The sequence below is a fragment of the Rhinolophus sinicus genome, linkage group LG15 (assembly GCF_036562045.2).
Source record: "Rhinolophus sinicus isolate RSC01 linkage group LG15, ASM3656204v1, whole genome shotgun sequence".
In the NCBI taxonomy this organism is placed as follows: Eukaryota; Metazoa; Chordata; class Mammalia; order Chiroptera; family Rhinolophidae; genus Rhinolophus; species Rhinolophus sinicus.
The window spans coordinates 8,250,451-8,269,930 of NC_133764.1; positions in this window are offsets into that span (position 1 = coordinate 8,250,451).

Here is a 19,480-nt window from a genome sequence, read left to right on the forward strand (position 1 = left end):
ACCCAGTCTGTGGTACTTGGTTACAGCAGCCCTAGCAACTAATAGAATAGCCATCCTCCTTTCTTAGGGTAGGTTCCTTAATAAACAACTACAAGATTTAGTTTATATAAACTTCAACTCAGATCTAGTTGGTTTGGAATGACTTTCCTGGGACCTTGTCAAGAAGGTGAAGAACTTAAAAGACTAGTCTCACTAAGATATTAAGTATCTAAAATGCCAGACATTTAAAAAGATGGTCTGTTTTAAGCCACAAAACATTTGTGTGGATCACTTTGCAGCAGGCTTGCTCTAGATAAAATTTAGTCTTCATTCCCAGCTGTTGCAGGTTAGAGCTTATGTAATGGTCCAGAAAAGGAACAGCAGCTTTTGAAGAAACCTTTATTTGCTCTTCATTCCAGTGTCAAGTTTAAAGGGTTAGAATCAGGATGTTAGAAGCAGGAAAGGGGCTTCAGAGATGACGTCCACATTTTTTTATGAGTGAGGAGACAATCCGAGAGATTAAGGTGTTGCCCTTCTGAACCTAGATTAGAATTTGGGTACAATTTCTAGTCAAGCCCCTGTTTGTTCCACTGCCATGGGGTGCTTATGTTACCGTGTGAATCCAACCAAAAGGAATGCTGGGGGCTGGTGGGGCAGCCTTTCAATCGTGAATCTTGGGAAATCAAAATCAAGGCTGCCTTTCAACAACGTTCACTTGTTGATCTTTACCTGGGTGGGTTACAGTGTTTTCACTGGACTCTTCAATAGCATTACTATATCAAGAAATGCCCTTTGTTTATTTGAAAGTTATAAGAATCCTGCCTGTGCAGTAAGCTTGGAAGTACTTAATGCCTCCAGCTAACCATGAAGCAGCTAGCCACTTGGGCATAAGAGCCAAGATGCACTGAATACCAATAAAGCACCCATGTGAGATGGGAGGCCAATGTGAATGAGTGAAGTAAAATTTGAAATTGTAAATGCATCTACATAAGATAGTTTAATTTTTTTTATTATTTTTAAACATAAGGTTAAAAGAAATTAAAATTTTCAAATAACCCATAGTCCCCCAAATAACTGTTTTCTTTTTTGTATATAGCACAATTTAAATTATGTGTGTGTGTCTGTGTGTGAGTTACCTTTAAAAGGACAGTCACTCATACAAGCATTTTTCATCCATTTAGCTTATACTTTTTATTCATAGTTATGAGTTACATTACTCTGTACTGATATGACTGGTTGTTCCTAGGTATTAATGAGATGCAATTACTAACCCGTCAGCTATGTGTTCCTTAATAACACCTTTAGAACTTTGGAGATAATTATTTTCTATTAATTTTAAAATGTATTTTAATATTGATTGGTTCTTCCATAATTATACTACAGCCTCAGTAGAGAAAATTTGGAATATACAGAAAAGTTGAAGGAAGAAATTTAAAAATTACCATTGTTCCACTACCAAGAAACAAAATTTGGGTGCACTTCCTTTCTGTTTTCAACATTTAAAAAAATTTTATATCATAAATTCGCAGATGTATTCCTTTAAATAAGTTAAACATGATGGAGATCCAAGATGGGGGAATAGATAAACACTGTGCCTGCTTCCTTCCATGAACTCATTAAAATTACAACTAAATTGTAGAGCAATTGACCTGGAGAACCATCTGAAGTCTAGCCGAACAGAAGTGCTATAACTGAAAATCAAAAGAAGAAGCCACATTGAGACTGGTGAGAGGGGCATAGATGCTGAATAGGTCCCAAACCTCCCTGTGGTGGTTGAGAATCAGGAGGGCTATCTTGATAAAGAGATTGCAACTATAAAAAAGGACATAGAAACTATTTAAAAAAATACAATAACTGAAATGAAGAATGTACTAGAGGGAGTCCACCAGCAGACCAGATGAAGCAGAATCAATGATTTGGTAGACAGTGTAGCAGAAAACACCCAGTTGGAACAGCAAAAAGAAAAAAATTCAAAGAAATGAGGATAGTTTAATAAGGGACCTCTGGGACAACATCAAGTGTAACAACATTCACATCATAGGGGTGCCAGAAGGAGAAGAGAGAAAGCAAGAGATTGAGAACCTATTTTAAGAAATGATGACAGAAAGCTTTCGTAACCTGGAAATAGATGCGCAAGTCCAGGAAGTGCAGAGAATCCCAAACAGGAGGAACCCAAACAGGCCCACACCTAGACACATTATAATTAAAATGGCGAAGGTTAAAGACAGAATCCTAAAAGCAGCAAGAGAAAGGCAACTATTAACTAGTAAGGGAGCTCCCATAAGACTGTCAGCTGATTTCTCAACAGAAACGTTGCAGGCCAGAAGGGGTTGGCACATAGTATTCAACGTGATGAAAAAAAGGACCTACAACCAATGATAACTACCCAGCAAGGCTATAATAAGAGACAAAGAAGGATCCAGTAATCTCACTTCAAGGTATTTATCTGAAGAAACCCAAACACTACTTCGAGAGGATGTGTGAATCCATGTTCTTTGCAGCATTGTTTGCAATGGCCAATACGTGTAGGCAGCCTGGGTGTCTGTTGATGGAAAAATGGATTAATAGTAGGTGGTACATACATTCAACGGAATATTGCTCAGCGTGGAAGGGAATGGGGTTCTTGCCATCTGTGGCAGCATGAATGGACCTGCAGTGTGTAATGAGATCTCACTTATATGTGGAATCTAAGGACAAAATGAACAAACAAAACAGAAACAAACTCATTGATACAGAAAACATTTTGATGGTTGCCAGATGGGAGGGGGATTGGGGTGGGGGTAAAAGAAGGGAACGAGATTAAGAAGCACAAATTGGTTGTTACAAAATAGTTATGGGGATGTAGGGTATAGCATAAGGGATATAGTCAGTAATATGGTAATAACTGTGGTGTCAGAAGGCTACTAGATTTATTGGGGTGATAGATGAGGTGGGAGAAGGGGCTAGGGGCCACATTCCGTTCCATCCAGGGACTCCAGCTCTATTGTGAGTGTCAGGGAAGCCCTGGAAGGGCTGAGAGCAAGAGCCTGACCTGATGCGTCTGCCCAGGGTGCCCACTGTGATCGTTGCCTCCACTCACATGGCAGTCAGTGTGCTAATGTCACCTACTAGGGGGCCTTAGAAGTCACTCACCCTGTCTACTATTTCAGAACATCTCTGGGTATTTAATTGAAAGAAAACTTGATTTCTCTTTTTTCTTTTTATTGTGGAAATTTTAAAACATATTCAGAGTAGAATAGTTTAATGAATTGGATATACCCATCACATGCTCAATAGCTATCAACATATGGCTGGTCTTGTTTCGTCGATACCTCCACCACTCCCAGCCCACCCCAATCCCACGGGTGTATGTGTCTGAAATTTGATGCCAACTCTGTCTTTTAAAAACATAATTACAATCCCATATCATACAAAAAAATTATTTTTTCTACTTATTTATCAAATATCCAGTCAGTGAAAAATCAAGTTTATGTTTGGGTCCTTTGCTTTCAAGGGACCACAACATGTCATTGTGAGCTGTGTTCTGTCCACGTTGCACATGTAACTTTGTGTCCATGTTTGCACCTTGAGTTCAAGGAGGACATGAGGGGGTCAGAGTGAGACAATCCTGCAAGCCTCCCTCCCATTCTCACTCCTAGGTGGTGGTGTTCGTGTTGGACCAGATAAGAAAGAGCAATCCACTTGTCTTGGTTATTTTGTTTGTAGAATGGATAACTGTGAGGATGAAATGAGATGCTGGGAGAACAGGGAACACTAATCTATGGTCATAGAATAGTACTTAACCTCTGACAGGAGTTGGGTAGTTAATTGAAAATCTCAAGGCGACCTTCTGGAAACATGGAAATGTTCTATAGCTTGATCTGGGTGGTGACTTACATATCTAAAAATGTACTGAGCTGTAAAATTAAGATTTATGCATTGTATGTAATCTATAACTCAAAAAAATGGAGGAAGGAAAGAAGATTTCCTATGAAAGGCAAGCTTGAAAGAAAACAGTGTGTGATGTGGAGAAGGTTTCAGGCTATCAGTCAGCAAGTCACTCTAGCTTAGACTGGGTGACACAAGCTAATAGCTACCACCAGGTTCCCAGTTAGGAGATGGACTAAACGGTGACCACAGAAGATGAAACTCTCCGAAAGCTTTAACAAAATCAGAGGAATGATGGAAGAAAAGGAGGGTGGGCCTGACGAGGGCAGTCAGAGCAGGATAACTGCACTATTCCTGGTGTGCAGTGTCTGTCGTCTCCTCCCCACTCAGAGGTACAGGAAGTAAGTAGCTACGGTGACCCCCAAGCCGGGGGACAGGGGCTAAGGCTGGCACAGCTTTCAAAGAGGCATTTACTCAGAGGTTTTCTGTGACCCAGGACACGAAGGGAACAAAATGAAGGCGCGAGCAGGCACGTTCCTCGTTGGCTGCTGCAGTGAGCAGCAGCTGGGCGTTGTCAGTCAAGCTGTGTGGCTGCTCTGATGATTCTTGTGCCCCGTGGAGTCCCTTTTTATGGAATGAGCCAGCGTCAATGCCCTTAAACTTGAGCCATCTGAAGTATTCTTGGGCGGGTCTGCAGTTGGCAGCCCATCATCCATTTTCCATTCAAGATGACGCAAAGGTAAGGGCCAAGCTGAACTTTGTAGACATGTGAGAGCCTCCCTGTTGCAAGAGGTCACACTGAGAGCCTTGGGCACCAAGGTCTCTGATGAACTTGAGGTGGTTTTGCCATCACAGTATCAGATGTGGCAGAGACCACCTAGTATGTGCTCACTGCGTAGGAGAGGAAGGACCCAAGTGGGGACCTGTCTGGAGGTTTATAGCGAAGCTGAGGCTAGAACTCCCTCTTACAGCCTTACTACCCAAGTGTGGTCCCTGGACCAGTGGCGGCATGTCACCTGGGAGCTCACTGCAAAGCAAAACCTCAGACTCCACTCCTTACCTCCTGAATTAGAATCTGTACCTTAACAAGATCCCCAAGTGATTCTTATGTACTCTAAGGTTTGAGAAACACAGCTGTACAGTGCATTGACTTTGTCCACCCCACCCCCACACCGTAGAGCCTACCAATTTTTCCCCAGTAGGGAAGGGGAAAAGTAAAGAATAATGAAGTAATCCATTTTCCCCTGACCAGGAAGCTCTTAAATTAATTTTGCTTCCACGAAACACATAATTTGAGTCTCACAAATAAATTCCATTTTCTGATAATTATTTGCTCCGTTTTAAAAGTTCTAATCAAAGACATATATCACTCACTGTCAGAACTTCTGTTCAGCATAGGATATCAAGGGTTTCTCTGTTAGGTAGATATAATTCCAGCAAAAAAAAAAGCACAGAGATAGGTTGTTTGGTTAGGCTGTTAGGGCTTATCAGGGCTAAATGCATATTTCCGTTTGGGCATTTTGAACTATTGAAACCAGATTGAGGACCGTGTAACCTCCAGTTGTCCCTGGTTCAGTAAGGCTGATGAGAACTGCTGATGTGATTCAGTGAAACCGGGAGAAGCTAATGGCCTGACTCCCCATCAGTGCAGCTTCTGGTAAGGCTCTTGAAGTTACAGGAGAAGGGGGAGCCATGGAGCTGGGCAAGGATCAACTACCATTCTTCACAGGAACAGACACTTAGTGTCTAAAGCAGGTCAGGCCTTTGGAGCGATTGGTTTCGCCCCCATTGCTTTTCTCTCTGTTGTCCTCAGGTGGGTCTCCCCCAAATCCTGGGCCCCTGCCCAAGCAAGTGTGGAAGGCACCCACCCCCACCCATGCAGAAAGCCCCGTCCAGAACATGAGGGATCACAGCAAAGGCATTCATTCGTTGATCCATTGATGCAGTCAACATTTTTTGAATACCCACGTTAGGCTAAGTAGTACTAGAGCTGTATAGATAGACTGGAGAGTGAGTCTGGATGCAATAACCACACACGAGAGAAACAAAGTGGGATAGTTTTTAGATCATTCTGCCCTAACAGGTTTGCCGACCAGTGCACCTAAAATTATACCCTCTTTTGAGTATTTTATGTATCGAACCAGTTTCCAGTTATAAATATGCAAGAAACAGTAAGTTTACTGTATTTTATAATAGCGATATAGGAAGTATAATGAAAAGATCACTAAATTCACAATAAACACACAATATATAATAAATAGAATAAGTGGAATAATGATTCGGGATCCTAAGAAGATTATAAAATTTTGGAAATTTTAAATATTAATGAAAAAAGGTACCATTTATTTCTTGATGAGACGATGGTGTAAATATGTTGATTTTGACCTACTTAAGTCTTCAGTAAGGTCACAATAATATTGCAATGGCAAATGGTTGCCAGGAACATGAGGGAATTTGGGAGAGGGATGGAAATGATCAATGTCTTGATTGTAGTGATGGCTACACAACTGTATACCTTTCTCAAAACTCATCAAACTGTATACTTACAAAGGGTGGATTTTAATATTTATACCTCGATAAGTCTTACTTTAAAAAATTGTAATGGCGTTTTTTGGGGGCAGCTCAACAAAAAGATTCTGAAATTCTGGAAAAATAAATGTGAAAAATAATTAGTAGAAATAAGAGCAAGGACTTGCCTTACCTATATTAAATATATTACTAAGCCTTAGTACTATTTTTAAAGTGTGGCGCTTACCCAGCATTTAACATCAAATCACGAACAAAAGATCAAATCACAAACAGACCCATGTTTATAAAACATTACTATATCAGAAAGGTAGTATATTGTATTAGTAAAGATTACTAAAAATTAGTATTGGAACACTGATTAATGAAATGAAAAACGTTAGATTCTTATTCTATATCTTCCATTAAAATCATAACAATAACTGCACTAGCAGGAAATACATCTAAACAGTTACCTAATTTGGGGGTGGGTTTACCCGAGATGTCCTTGTGCATGACCTAAGGGCAGCAGCCCCCTCACAGCACAGACCATGGCCATTGATTGCACCCCATAATCCACCCACCATGGGTGGCGCAGAGCTGGCCAGTTCACAGGCTAGGCCAATCAGATCCTCTCTGGGATATGAACAGAGAAAGGCTGTGCTGATCAACAGGAGCTGAAGGAAGGTCCTGATGAAGAGGTTCCAGAGCCAGGCCAGAGGTGGCCACCGTGAGCTACGTGCAAACTGAAATGATGAGTGCAAACCAGTCAGCAGAGAAAGCCTATGGGAGGAGAAAGGAGCAGGTCGGTGGAGGTAAGCCGGAACCCTAAAAGACAATAGCAGTAGTCTCCAAACTTTTTAATCACAACAATTAATTTTGAAAATCAAAAATTTGACATGCATCCTCTAATATCTGTACATTTGCTTATTTATCAGTTATATACATGTACAAATGCACAAATGTATTTGACAAGTGTTTGCCAGAGATAGCACATGGAAAATTAAAAAAGCAGAAATGTGAAAGGATGAGATAGCAAATAAGTGGTATTATTAGTCTGGGTGATGGATACACGAGTATTACTTTATAAAATGAACATACATATTTTTGTACATCTTATATATGTTTGCTCCATTTTCCTATAAAAAATAAAACTGAATATGCATGTAAGTAGAAAGGCTAGTATTTTCTTCCCACACTCCAATGTTGTATGTGCTTCTGACTTTGGAGACCACTGCTTTAGAGTTTGCGGGCATTCTAGTTTTAGATCTAATCTACATCTGTGTCCTCCCCACCCCACCTCCTTTCTCTGGAGGGTCTGAACGAGCCCCTGTTTCTTCCAACCAGAAAGTTAGACTAAAACAGAAAAAGTGTTTGTAAACGTGACACTAAAGCAGAAAGCAAAGAGTAAGTCATTGCTAGGCTTGATCAAAGCCATGTAACAGAATTTCTATCACTAATATAGAAGGTATGTTTACAAATCCATAAGGAAATAGAAGGTGAACACCCCAAGAGAAAGCTGGGCAAAGAACATAAATAGGCAGAAAAGAAGGACGTCAAATAGTTAATAGCCGTAACTCCCCCCCCCAAACCAAAACAAAAAACAAAAACACTAGATATCAAACAATGCAAATTAAAACATTAGAATTTTTGTCTCTCTGGTTGGCAAAATGCTAAAAAGTATGTTACATATTGAGAATGAGAGTCTGGAGAAATGAACCCTCACGTGGAACTGGTAACATATAAAGTATAGCAGCCTTTCTAGATGGCAATTTGTCAATATATCGCAAGCCCGCCATTCCATCTTTATGCATTTATCCATGGAAAGAACTATACGTATGCACAAAAATTTGTCCACTGCCATTTTTGTAATAGATAATGGAAAGCAACTTAGATGTCCAACTATGGGGATCTGTAAGATACCCAACTTACAGGGGAGAAATAAACTGTGGTACATTCATAAGTGGAGCGCCATGGAACCATTAAAATGGAGCAGTAGATTAACGTTTAATGATATGGAAGGATATCCAATGTCTCCTTTAAGTGAATAAGCTGCAAAACTTTGATCTCATTTTTTTTGTATAAACACAAAAATTGCACACCACAATGTTATTAACAACAATGGTATGTTTATGGATTTTTCTTATTTTTGAGAATCTATTTTCTAAACCTGCCTAAATGAACATATATTAATTTTGTAATAAGAAAGAGTCATTATTAGGAAAAATATCCTAGTGTCAGGAAGACAAAGTTTATCCCTACTTTAACCAAACAGCAGTCACTTCCTATAATACAATAATGCTAAGGAACATTATAAAGCTGTGACCACGCTCGGATGGTAGGTGCGATAACCCACTAATGATGAAAAATCCACTAATGATGTCTGCAGGGGTCATGGGAAGAGGTAGCATCTACGTTGACCTGGTTCTCTCCAGCCATGACATAGAAATCCTGGGGTTTAGCGATGTTGCCATGTGTGTTTGATTGCTTTTGACTGGGGAGGGGAGAGACGTGGCCAGATGACGCTCTTGGCTCCAGCCTGGGGAAGTCTACCTACCAACGCAGTGCTCTTGGTAACGTGCTGTCATGGACATTCACTACGTACTTCATGAATGGAGAACAACCCAGCCACCTCCTGCACCCCATATACATGCTTTTTTTTCCCCCCCAGTGTGTCAAACCTTGACTTTTCTTTTTTCTTTTAACATTTTTTTATTAGTTTCAGGTGCACAAAACAATGTAATAGTTAGACATTTATCATTTATATCCCTCACACAGTGACAACCCCCCTCCCTGCATCCACTACCCCTCTGACATCACACACAGACATTACATTTCCACTGTCTCTATTCCCAATGCTGTACTCCACTGCTTGTAACTATATATGTATATAAAATAATTAATGCCCACCTACATGCTTTGAAGATAAAGACAATGCTTTCATCCTAGTGGATCTCCTTTGTGCCTCAAATCAGTGCCAGAAGATAGTAGAGCTGAAGAGAATGTAAGAGATCATTTGATTCAACTCCTTTTTTTTTTTCGGAAGAGGAAGCTGAGGCCCAAATATTTCAGGCATTTTAATTTATTAGGTCGGTGCAAAAGTATTTGCGGTTTAAAAGGTTAAGACAATGCAAAAACCACAATTACTTTTGCACCAACCTAATATGTAAGGGAAACATTATTTCTCCCGTAATCCTAATGGATGCTGTCAGGACCCCGTTGGACAGCTTGTTGCACTGCACTCAGCAAGGAAACTGAGGCCTTCCAACGGCCCTGAGGCCGTTACCCAACATTCCCCCACTGCCTCAATTTACACATCAATTAAGGGAGGGATAATTCCACCTGCCCTGCCTACCCCCTGGGATTGTTGTGAGGCTCAAGTGAGATAAGGAACAAATGAGGAAAACATTTGCTAGCGATTATTAGAACACCAGAGATTATAAAATCTTTGATATACGAAAGTTTTTAAAATGGAAAACTATGACATCTCAAGATAAAAAGGACAAAGGGTATGAAGACTATTCATAGAAGAACTATAAATGATCAGTAGCATGTAAGATGAGGTTCAACCTCACACATAACAGAAGAAAAGCAAATTAAAACATCAGTAAGTTATATTTTTCACCTATAAGACTGGCAAAAATTTGAGTGATGCCACTTGGCAAAGATGTGGGGGAGTAAACTTTACACACAGTGGGTGGGGGAGATTGTAGACAGATATGATCCTTCAGGAGATGGATGTGGTGATATGAACCAAAAGCACTAGATTCAATAATCCTACTCCCAGAAATGTATCCTGAGGAAATAATTGGATAAATGTTCAAAGATACAAGGATGTTCGTCACTATGATATTTTAAAAAGTGGGATTTAGTAAATTAATGATGGTGCATCTGCATAATGGCATTGTGTGGTGACATTAAAAAGGATAATATAAAGTTCCTGACAGAAGGATGTCCATAATACATCATGTACAAAGTTGGTTGCAAACACATTTTTGCATAATATGATTTTATTTTTATAGTCAGCCTATGTTGCTTTAATAAAAAATGTGTAAATGTCTCCCCTTTTTATTTTGAAAAGACAAATATGACTAAACATATACAAATATTTAGAAGTAATATATAATGCTAGTAATTTAACTTGGAGTGGGGAGATTATGATTTACCTTCATCATCTTATATTTTTCTACAAATGTTTATATGAATATTAATTTTATAATCAGAACACAATCTTGGAAAATGAAACATGTTCTCACCAGGTCTAGTTGCTCAATCATTTTAAAATTGTTAACTCTTCACTCATTATCCTTCCCAGTTTCCCGAAGATCCCATAAGCTACTTTTTTCAAACAATGATCCTCCTAGAGGGCTGATGATTCCTGTATTGGACTCATGTTTTCAGCAGAAGCCCCAGCCCAGCCCCTCCCAGTGTTGGGAAAAGCTTTGGTGCTTTCACAGTGTAGGGAAAGAAATGTAATGGGGTGGGAGGGACACCACTCTGCATGAGTGAAATGCTTAGCACACGGTCAACCATCGGGCATGGTAACTACTGGCATTTTGTGTCAGAGAGAATGTGAAGTCAGGTATATAGGTACCAGTGAGGTTACCGACAAACTGAGAAATGATGTGGAAACAGGAGGGTCATGGCAGGGCAGAGCTGACAACCTGCAGGCCCCCAGGGCCATTTACTGCCAGAGGGCAGGGTAGTGATATCTATAGTTCTACCTGGAGTGTAATAGACCAGGCATGGGCGTGGGAGGGCCATGGAATGGACAGAATGTTCTTTTGGGAGGCATCTGCTGTGAAATTAGCGTTAGCTGGGAAGGCAACGCCTTACTAACCCTATCTGAGGGAGAATCTAGGCCCCGGGGAGAGCTTCCATTCAGATTTGAGATCATGAGAAAGCTACTGGGCGTAGCCAAGAGAAGAGTATTTTAAGCTCCCTGATTGGAAGGTAGTGAGTGGAATCTGGAAGCAGGTTTGGAGATACAGGGAGGAAAAGGGGCAACAGGCAGCACCCTGAATTTAATGTTTATCAAACAATACCGAAAAGGTTCTGGAAGCAACTCAGTTACCCTGAAGTGGCAAATTTTAGTTTCCTCCTCCAGAGTTTGAAAACAAAGACAAAATCAATTAAAGAGAAATAATGACAGTTACATTTTTGCCCACGCATGTAGTCTGGGAGATGGGTACCTGCTTCACAAGGGCAGTCTTGCAGGGGGACAGCCCTGGCCAAAGACTGCCACAAATTGGCACCCAGGTCTCCTCCCACCCACATTACTTTGGTGGAGGAATGAGTATTGTGACACATCACAGCCCAGCTCCTCCTTTTTAGGTACCTGATAAGAATGGTCAAATCAGAGAAAGCAGAGACCAAAGGGGACCTAGGGCATTGGAGAGACCCATTTCTCAGATGAGGAGACTGAGGCCTGATGAAGAGAAAGGATGAGCTGAGCCTCAGGTCAAGGCAACCCTGGGCTGAGTGGGGCCTGACTCACTTTCTCTTACCTTCCATCCCCTTGAAGGACAGCAGATGCCTTTTCTGGGCCTGGCAACTCAAATGCTTGACAGAAACTGCTTGTGTTTGGTTTTCGGGGGTTGTTTTACATATTTAAATTTTGTTTTTATTTATTTTTTTTTACAACCAGTACCTCCTCACCCCCTCCCCTGCCCATTTTAGACATTTTAAAATATAGACACAACCACAACACTGGGGACTCCAATGGAGGACAACCTTGACACCTGCTTTCTTTCCAAGGCCTCTTGGGTTCCTGTCGGTGAAAGTGTCAGACCTAAGAGAAATAGTTGGTCAGTTACGGGCAAGGCCACCCCTCAGCTCTCCTAGATTTAGAAGTAAGGTATGTAAATGTGGAGTCCTAGCGTCAGAGTAAGAAAGAACTGAAGAGGTCATCTGTTAGCAGTTTCTAATCAGGGGCCTTCCTCAGAATTACCTGGAAAGCCGTTGAAAATCCACATACCTCATCTAACCCCCAGAAATTCTGATTTAAAGGGGTTTGGGTGGTGCCTGGATAGCCAAATCAATACTAGACTTCCCAGGGGTTCTTAAACCTAAACCTGGTTAAGATGACCGAACCTGGTTAAGAAACCCCCCCTCTAGTTCAACTATTTTACTTTATAAAGGAAGGATTTGATCATTCCTCGCCCCCAATAGATTCAGCTTCAATCACTGCTGTTTGAGACTTTTGTTTAATGTTCTTCAAGTTCCCCCCAGAAGGACCCCAACCACTCCCTCTCCACCCCCTCCCCACCCCACACCCATATCCGCTCAACTCTGGACCCTCCACTTACCCGTTTCAGTCACTATTGGGGGAGTATCGGTGTGCTTTCGAATCCATCTTTTCCCTTCAGAATTCCATCATTCTAAGCTTTGAATCTCCCTTCCTCTCCTCTCAATCACCCCCACCCCTCACCACCACCCTGGATCGCTCAGTGCTTAGTTCTCAGATGTGGTTGAGCATTTGAATCCAGGACGCACACTACACGGGGAGCTTTACACGTCATGCCCAAAACCTACGCCTAGAGATTCTGATTCCACTGGTCTCGGGTCTTGTTTGTTTGTATGTTTTTACATTTTCCCCAGAACTTTTCATTTGAACATTTTCAAACCTATAGAACACACATTTATTTACCCTTTCCCTGAGCCACCTATTGTTCAGTTTTTGCCACTGATAACGTTTTGCGATTGATAAAGTTTTGCTTTGTCTTGTGTATGTACATTTCTTTTTTTCTCTTTTCTCTCTCTCTCTCTTTTTCTTTTTTTTGGTTGAACGATTTAAAGTTCATTGTATAATTTATAATATCTCCTTAAGTATTTCAGAATGAAATTCCTATGAATAAAAACATTCTCCTACATATCTACAATCCCATTTTCACACCTAAGAAAATTAGCAATAATTCTGTGTCATCTACTATCTATCTAATATGCTACCTTCATCATCAATCCAATTTCCATGTATATCAGGGCCTTTCTCTGGACTTTCTGCTGTTGCTTTGGTCAGTCTGTCTCTTCAGGCACCAGCACAACACTTCATAATTTATTTGATAACGTAGGTTTTAATATCTGGTAGACTGCCCTGCCTGTGACTTTTTTCCCCAGGGTTTTCTTTACTATGCATGCATTAAATTTAGAATCAACTATCTAGCTCCAGAAAAAAAAAAAATTGTCAGTATATTTATAGGGATTGTATTAAATTTATATATTAGGTTGGTGCAAAAATAATTGCAGTTTTTCGAATTATTTTCAACTTTTTAAGCTGCAATTACATTGGCATCAGCCTAATACTAACTTGAGTATAAATGGCATCTTTATAATGTTGAATCATCCTATCCAATAGCAAGAAAATGTCCTTTTGTGTCTTTCAGTATCACTTTTAGGTTTTGCACATATCTTCTTAAGTTTATTCTGTAGTATTTTATCTTATTTATTGGAGTCTTCCTTATGACATCATATCTTCCAATTGGTTACGCAAAGTTTTAAAAAAAAAAAACAGCTCCTCAGGTGATTTTAAGGAATCGCCAAATTGAAAATCACAACTTTAAATGAAAATTCAGTGTCATCATTCAATTTAAAGGCTACAGCTCAAATCTTAATCCATCTCCACCCCCCAAATTGTCCAGCTTCCTTCCAGATGCCTAAGGTCACAGTGCTGTTTGTTCTCCATTTCATCCTCTCGGCAACCCCCTGGTCGATCTTTGATCTTTGCTTTCCACACCGACATGCAGCCAGTGAACTTGTTTACCTGCTTCCTTCTCTATGGCGTTGTTCAGACTCATGCATTACATTTCATTCCTGTCCCCAAATTCTCTGGCAAGGCCTTGGAGCTTGCCTGCCACTTTATTATCTCCTTTCCCTTGGAATGCCCATTTTCTCCTGTCTTTCTCGCTCCAAGCATTCTTCCTTGCTTCAATCATGTTGCTCCACGCTCCCAGCCACAAGGGCCCATTAAATGCAGGCTTGTGACAGCAGCCACAATAGCCCCACTTTAGGTAGGGGAATCATCTCCTCTTTGCCACTGAGTGTCACTCAAACCTTCGCTCACTCTCATCTTCATTCCTCTCCTTAGGTTTTCCAGAGGGTGTGGAACCATCTCCTTACTGGGTCACCTTTTACCACCAGTTGTCCCTTTCACTTCCAGATTGAGGTTTGATGTTTTCAAGAAGTTTGCTCTGATTAACTTCACAAACTTCTGGCTCCCCTCGTAATTCCTGAATCATCCATTCCCCGATGCCCTCTCATACAGTTAGTGAGGGGGATTCATAGCTTGGCTTTGACATCCCACCCAACCGCATTATAATCCTGGGAGATCATTTACTATGCTGCGTACTTCCCAGTACATTTGAAATTTTTCATGATAGAAAGTGGGGGGAAGTGAGTGTTTGTTGAATTGAATTAAAGGAGAGTTATGGCCTCTCTGCTTGAATTTCTACCTGGGGCTCTGGGCATTGGCAACGGTCTTAGCTCAGAAGAAGTGAGTTCCTCATTTCCAGTGGCACCTAACTCCCCTCACGGTGCCACATGGAGGAGAAGGCACTTGATCCAGGAGGCAGCTGCTCCCCGCAGCTGATGTCACGCTCTGGCAGTCAGCAGTCCTGAGCAGGCCGGTGTGTAGCCGGAGCCCCGTGTCCACGTGTCCACGTGGAGGGGACATCAAACAGGCAGAGGAAGATGGCTGGGGAGGAAGAGCCAGGCTCCCCGAAGGGGAGCGCAGTGGCCCTCCATTCGTAGCTTCTGGAACTACTGACCATTCTTGAGACACAGTACATCTTCTTTCCAGCTCATCCAAAAATAAATGCAGCTCTCTGCGCTGGCTGTGGGGATTAGCTCTAGCTGGGGCATGGCTGAAAGAACAAGGGCCCCTCCTGTTCCCCCAAATCTGGCTAATAATACACTTTTAAGTCATCTGTCTCGGTTGTCCAGAGGAGGAATTCCACACGCAGAGTACCCAGTTAGCCCCGAGAAAGCTGCCTCTTAAAGTAACAACATGAGGTTCTCTTCTTTAAGATTTCTCTCCCTTTGGATGGATTTTTAAAAAAATATTATGTATGTTCCTTTTCCCTTCCCCATCTCAATAAAACAAATATTCGATATAATTGACTCAGGGTCATCAAGAAAGCCAGTCGTACTGTGCTATATAACACATGGAAACCTTCAGGGAGAAAAGAAAACGTAAACATCTACAATGTGCCAAACGCAGCCCAGGTATAGTGTGTCTGATATTCTAATATCCTACTGAATGCCTATAACTAGCTGTGAGGCAGCCGTATCATCTCCACTTCACAGATGAGAAAGAGAGGCTCAGAGACGTTAGGCTCAATGCCCGCCATCACACAGCTTGCAAGAGGTGGGCTGTGGGCCTCACACCCAGGCCTGTCTGACTCCCAGGGTCCATGCTGGTGATACGACAAGCTGCAGCTGCCACTGTTACATGTCATTCTTCCTTCTCCTGAGGATAATTTCCCAAATGACCGTACTTTCTGATTCCTGATACCTAGCTTTTAAACCATTTTCTATGTGGCAATTGTTGTCACTTCTGGCTTCAGGGTTTCTTCTGGAGAGCTGAGTTCCACCCCTCACTCAGATTCTCTAGTTTATGGCTTGGGGCACGCTTCCTACCACTGCTGGCTTCCCTTTTCTCATATGCAAAAGGAGGTTGTTTAGCAAATGATCTATATGATCTTCCGGCCAAACGCTCTGATTCTACGATGAAGTTTGATGGAGAGAAGAAAGAAAGGATGGGGTGGGAGGCCATCGGTGGTTTAGAGCTTATATTGGGCTCCATAATGGACAAGGTGCTGTATCACAGGAACTCCAAGAAATCCTATAAAGACTATGTCCCTTCAGTTTCCTGGAGGTGGATAGGGACCTGGTTAAACAGAGAGATGGATAAACTCGTGACTACAAAGGGAAACATCCAAACTGACCCATGTTTCATTTCCCACAGAGTCCCTCCCAACAACTCCCTTGGAGTTTAGGAAGAAGGGACTGAAAGCACCCATCCCCCACCCATGGCCCATGCTGCATCCATCACGGCCTGAGATGTAGCTAGGGCCCCGCACACTGTCCCTTGGCCCTATGGGGCTTGTTAACACCTGCTCCCACAGGTGACCAGGCCTCCCAAGGAGATGGCCAGGCAATGGCACACAGACTGGGACTCATGTACCACTGAGCAGGCAAGAGAGGGCCGCAAGGAGAGCACTCCCTTTCAGGGCCTGGATGGACCCTTTAGGAGCATCAGCGCTCTCTCCTTGGATGAGCAGGGGCTCCAAGGATGGGCGTTTCATTCCAAACTACAGGAGATGGAGCGACGTGCAAGCAGTTTCACAGTAGACTGGTAGGCAGGCAAGTAAGTGTGTTAGCAGCCCGTCCGACATTCTCTGCTGGTGGCCACTTACCTTGCTTGGCTTTCATAGAATGGGCACTTAATAAATGTATCACTTCCAACTGAAATTGCCCAACTCTTAAAACCAATTGACTCATCATTTCTAATATAAACTATTAAGAGTAAAAGCTGCATCTCCCTTTTCTTTTGTATCGTCTTAAAGTGCTTTGTATTGGGGCCTGCATACAGTGATGTTTGATTAGTGTCCCTTCCTCCTGAGGACTGCTTCCCTTTCCCACCCCCACCTCTTTGAGTAGCCTCCATATCTGGCCTTAGTGTGGGTGGGAGGAGGCAGTCTTTATTCTCAAGTGGGAACTGTTGACACCCAGTTCTATTGAGAATCAGCAACCAGGCGATGCTCACCAACCGCCCTCCCAAAGAGTCAGTCAGGAAAAAAAGGGACAAAACAAACAAAAAGCAGCAGGGAATGGGCAAAAGCTTCACCTATACCCGGATTCTTCTCTGAGGCTTTATTTTTCCAATCCTGATTTAGAAACAAGCACAGTTGTTAGACACCCCTTTGACCCCCCCTTTCTCTGCAGGCCACTACTCTTCCCCCTACCCCCCACCGAGGCTAGCAGCTGGTCTTTCCTAATTGGTAATATATCTTAATAACAACAGGGCCTGAAGCAGCTGTTGCCATGAAGAAGGGCTGGTGGAATAGCTCCCTGTTGTTAATTTACTTCTTGGTCCTATTGGTGTTTAAGAAAGGATTCAGTTAATAATGATACTAATGAAACAGAAAGTTACACAGTAAAAGGAGGAGAAGAAGAAGAAGAAGAGGGAGGAGGGGAAGAAAAGCGAATTATTATTGTTGCTGTTCCTGGCATGAGTATTACAGTCACCCAGCCCTGTCACACCCTGTGTCGTGACAAAAGTCTTACTCAAAATTCCAAGAGGATTCGAACTTTTTCAGGCTCAGTTTCATTCATTTCTCCATATGATGAGATTTCCAAGCAAATTGCTGACAGAATGTGCTCCTGGCTGCCTGCATGTGGAAGCAGGCAGGCCCTCCACAGAGAGGCTGTTCCATCACATCAGGGGAAGGAGCGCCAGGCCCAAGTTCAGAGAAAGGCATTTCAAACTCCCAACTTTCTATAGTCGGAAAAATGGCTATGATCCTGCTCATTTCTATATATACCTTTCCCTTGGCAATGACAAAAAAAAGAAAAAAAAAACGTGAGGAAGGAGCTGCTTCTCAGCTTATGGTGTGGGTCATTCTCTTTCCAAATATAGAAAAGGAATGAACTGTGGGGGTTAGCGGGACCTATAAAAGCCCAGGCCAGCAACAGCCCCTTTGTAGCTGCTCTCTCGTGGGCAGAGGTGAGTCACAGCCCCTCTTTACCTCATGTGGCTGGGCACTCTGTGCCATGGCCCTGCCTGCCTTTGGTGAGAAGTAGTTATGGAGCTAGAACCCCCTAGCCCCAAATGCCCACCCACCCTCTGCCTCCAGCACCCCACCGAAGCAGGGATCCTTCAGGCCCCCTTACTCCTCCCCAATCTCCCCTCATGGGCAGGATCTGTCTGGATACCCCATAGACCGCGGTCTGTCCCTTTGCCTCTCTGCGCCGTGCAGAGGACCATGGGATCCGGTGCCTTCTCCTGCCCCCACCTCTCCACCTGGGTTGTACGCCTGTCAGGTGTCCTGTCTTCTCAAGACCACACTGGCTGTGTATCAATTAGCCCATCTCAGAGATTTTTCCCTGTTCGCAGAAGAAAAGAGAACTGACCCTGGCCTGGAACCACAAGCTTTTCAAACAGAGATTCTGTCTTTCTAGCCCAATTCTAAATGGGAGGCATTGCAGACTGATGAAGGTGCCATAGTGGGCTGGTAGGAGCCAGGTTTGGGGGCAGTTGGGGGCTTTTACTACCTTCGTGGCTGACCTGTGGGTCATGTCCCATCTGCTCCTGCAGCTCGCCTCCAGTGTAAGGCTCTTTTTAAGTTATTAGTCCTTTATCCTTGTTTAGTTAATTTATCAAGAGCTGATCGGAAGCGGAACCAGACACTTCCAGGTGTTCTGAGTTTTCTTTTTGTGTATTTATGGCAGGTCTGATTCCTCAGCTGTTGAGAACTTCTGCTGTCCTGCGGGTGTGACTCAGGTGAGAATTCTGGCCCTGTCCCTTGGCTGGTGGAGGTCTTCAGGTGCTGTGAGATTCCCAGTCCCTCCCACCTCCCAATGGCCTGAAGGGAGCAGAGAGTCTAAGAGTGGTCACATAAGGACAGGTTAGGCTGGAGAAGAGCATAGATTTTCCACACGGAGCACCAGCCCGTTTCTTTGTGTGAGGAGGTAGCCACCTTGATTGAAAATGGTTCAATAATTCCTTAGCTATTTTCCATTGAGTATACTCTCTGTGAAGAAGGACCTTTATTTTTTATGGTGTTTATTTATTTTAAAGCTTCCCTCAGCAACACCTGGGTTTTCCAGCAAGTGAGGTCCTGAGAGAGTTGCACTCACCTTTAGGTCCTTCACCCATCCGACCGAGCCTCAGATAATCGAGGAGCTTGAGGTACATGCACATGCTCTGGGCCCTTTGCACAAAACAGCCACTCAATAAATATGGGCCCATTTGACTTTCTGAGCACTTAAGTCCTATGGGTGGAGTTCCTAGGACCGAGGACAGCCTTGCTCCCAGGGCAGCAGGACCGCAGAGCAGATGCAGAGACAGGACTGGAGCGTGGCTCCGGGGGTGGCTGGGCTCACCTGCTGGGCTTGCCTTCCAGCTGACAGC